Genomic DNA, 3,676 nt, shown 5'->3' on the forward strand with positions numbered 1-3,676 from the left:
CACTCCCCTACCACGAAGACAAGCAACATGTATCAGTTATATCTGTGAGATCATGCAAAATATATTTTTATATTAGTCATACTGTGCATGAAAGAAAGGAAGAAAAAAAAGAGGGAAAGAAAGAAAGAAGGAAGGAAGAAAATGAAAAAATCTTCCATTTGTACTTAGAGTTCAACAGGTCTCTCTGCAGGTGGACAGCATTTTTTCATTATGCGTCCTTTGGAATTGCCTTAGATCATTGTACTGAGCAGAGTAGTTGATTATCATTAAAACATTTGTTTTATTGTGAATAATTATCTCCCAGTTCTCACTTTAGTTTGCATCAGTTCATATAGGTCTTGTCGTGTGTCTTTTTTTTTCTGAAACCATTCCCCTCCACCATCACTTCTTCTTTGTTTTGTTTGTTTGTTTGTTTTTGCTTTTTTGGAGGGGGAAGGCAGGGCAATTGGGGTTAAGTGACTTGCCCAAGGTCACACAGCTAGTAAGTGTGTGTCAAGTGTCTAAGGCTGAATTTCAACTCAGGTCATCCTGACTCCAGGGCCAGTGCTCTACTTACTGCACCACCTGGCTGCCCCACCCCCCATCATTTCTTATAGCACAATAGTAATCCATATGCCACATAATCATATGGCACAACTTGGACAGCCATTCCCCAGCTGATGAGCATCCCCTTAATTTCCAATTCTTTTGCCACCACAAAAAGAGCTAATATAAATATTTCTGTACATATAGGTACTTTTCCTTTTCTTTTGATCTCTTTGGGATATAGATCCAGTAATGGTATGGCTGGGTCAAAGGGTATGCAGTTTTATAGTCTTTTGTATATAATTCTGAATTGTCTTACAGAATGGTTGGACCAGTTCACTGATGGGGGGTGAGCAGAGGACACAGCTTCAAAACTCCCTCCCCTGAATGGGGAAAGTGGAGAGTGAGAAGAGTCACATTCCACCCTTCAAGGCCTCCCCACCCCTGAAAACACATCTCAACCCTGGGTACCCCTCCGTCCCCCAGTCCTATTCCAATGTCCATGCTAGGAGCTGTAAGTGAAGTGAGATCCATGATCCAGGGCCGGCAGCTAGGGGGTGGGGACTGTGATGAGATCCTGGGTGAGGGGTAGAGGTGGAAGGAAGCATAGACACAGGCTCAGTCTGATGGCCATTCCCCCCGAGGCTCCCCCAGAGCTAATATCTCTCTCAGGTTTCAGAGTCCTAGCCTGGGCTCCCTCCCACCCTCATTCCCTGCCCCCCCCCATGCATTTTGCTTTAAAAAAAATGAGGGTGGGCGGGAGCAGAACTAGAGGGGTGAAAAAAATAGAAGTCACAGAGGGGACTCTCCTTTCAACCCCTCCCCAGCCCCCCAAAGGCTTTCCTAGGCCCCTGGGGGTACAGAGGCAGGCCTGGCCTTCCCCCAGGGCTCAGTTGGAGCCTGAGTCAGAGGAGTCTCCCGAGGAGGACGAGCTGGAGCTGCTCCGCTCCGACTCATTTTCTCCGTCTTCGTCCTCATCCTCATCCTAGTCATCAACCTCTTCATCATCGTCATTCACATCCCCATCCTCGCTCATATCCTCACTGCTCAATTCAGAAGAATCGCCCCCCCCCCCCGTCTGAGGAATCCCCATTTTCATCACCATCATCTTATTTATCTTCTTCCTCTTCCTCCTCCTCATCATCATCTTACTCTGACTCTGATTTGGACTGCACGGTGGGCTTAGATTTAGGGTTTGGGCCCTGAAACTTGATCATGCATCTTGCATTTTGCATGTATTTTTGTAAGCAGCACGGTCCTGGGGGGACAGACTCTTGACCCAAAGGTCCAAGTGCACGTTGTATTGCTTCTGTTGCTCTTCTGCCAGTTTTTTGTAACGCTCCTTCTGGGAAATCCGCTGCCACCGGCTGCCAATCTCCACCATCCTCTCTTTCAGGGGCAGGTGGTTCAGCTCCCCATTGGACAGCAGCTCCTGGGAGAATTTCAGGTAACCGTTCGTGGGAGGGTTTTTGGGCTCCTCCTGGAACTTCTTCTTCTTGAAGGAATTGGCAGTCGCTGGGGGAGCCCGCATCTCACTCAGCTCTCTCTCGTATCTCTTCTGCTCCTCAGCTGCCTTCTTGATCCACATGAGTTTCTTCTTTTCCATGTTGTTCCAGGTTACTTCTATAGCTTTCAGAGCTTTCTCCTGGTCATTCCTGAAACGGGCCAGGTAGTCCTCAATGACGCTCTGGTGCCAAATCTCCTCTGCGGTCTTGGGCTACTCGGACAGCTTTCCCGGCTCCTCCCGCCCTGTGCCAGGCTTCCTCTCGGACTGTGCTTTCAGGGCCGCCTCTCTCGCTTTGTACTTCGCCTCCTTCTTCTCGGACAGGTCATTCCACATGCCGGTCAGAAGCCGGGTGAGCTCGCTCTCTGACAGCTCAGGCCGCTCCTCTGGCAGCTGGGGTCGCTTTTCCTCCGAGAAGACGAACATGGCAGAGACAGGCCACTTGGGATTCTCGGAGCCGCCCTTGCTACCATCTGGAGAAGGTTCTTAGAGGCAGGGCTAGTGGCTCGCTTCCTGTTGATGCTTAACATTTTCTCCTCTCCCAATACACGCTGCTGTTCTGGCTGGGGCAGGCTATCCAGAAAGTGCAGGAGTTCAATCTCATAAACTTTCTTTTTCTGGTCACACTTCTTGTGGTAGGCGTCTTTCTCCTGGGAAAGGAGCTTTCATTGCTGGTTCACTATTGCACCAATAGTTCATTAGCGTGCCTATTTCTCTTCATCCCCTTAAGCATTTGCCAATTCTGATAGGCAGGAGGTTGGATCTTAAACTTGTTTTAATATGCATTTCTCTAATCAGTAATGATTTAGAGCATTTTTTCATATGACATTAGATAGCTTTGATTTCTTCTTCTGCAAACTACTTGTTTATATCCTTTGTATATTTATCAATTGGGAAATGGCTCTTAGTTTTAGAAATTTGACTCAATTCTCTATTTGAGAAATGAGGCCTTTAAAAAAAACTTGTGACAAATTTTTAAATATTACTTCATTGTCTATGGTACCTTGTAACAAAATGTAGTTTCCTTTGTTATTTCTTTAATGAGGTCTATTTTTGCTTTTGATTTGTCTGAGGTCATGATTGTTACCCCTGCCATTTTTATTTCAGCTGGAGCATAACCTACTGCAGCCCTTTTTAAAATTCTCAGTGTCTTTCTGTTTACAGTGTGTCTCTTGTAAATATCATATTGCTGGATTCTGTTTTCCAATCCATTTGCTATTTGCTTTTGTTTTGTGGGTGAGCATAACTCATTCACATTAATAGTTATGACTACTTACTGAACATATCCCTCTACCTCATTTTCTTCTGTTTCTTCTCTCTCTTCTTTTTTATCATACCCTTCCTCAAAAGTCTGTTTTGTTTCTGACCACTGCCTCCATTAATTTGACCTCCCTTTCATCATCTCATTCTCATTTCTCGTCACTTCCCTTCCTATTTCCCTACTGGGTAAGATAGATTTGCATACACAACTGGTTATATATGTATATATATATATATATACATATATATTTATATGTACATGTATGTATACACACATATATACATAATGTGTATATACATATGTACATATATGTATATGTATGCATGTGTATGTATTTTCTTCCCTCTTTGAACCAATTCTGATGAGAATGAGGTTAAAGCATGGAC

At 44.8% G+C, this 3,676-nt stretch overlaps 1 pseudogene; it reads right to left on the reverse strand.

Moving 5' to 3' along the window:
* Nucleotides 1-1,414: 1,414 nt before the first annotated feature.
* Nucleotides 1,415-2,574, reverse strand: LOC118855357 (annotated as a pseudogene).
* Nucleotides 2,575-3,676: the final 1,102 nt, after the last annotated feature.

This window comes from Trichosurus vulpecula, chromosome 6 (genome assembly GCF_011100635.1).
Source record: "Trichosurus vulpecula isolate mTriVul1 chromosome 6, mTriVul1.pri, whole genome shotgun sequence".
NCBI lineage: Eukaryota > Metazoa > Chordata > Mammalia > Diprotodontia > Phalangeridae > Trichosurus > Trichosurus vulpecula.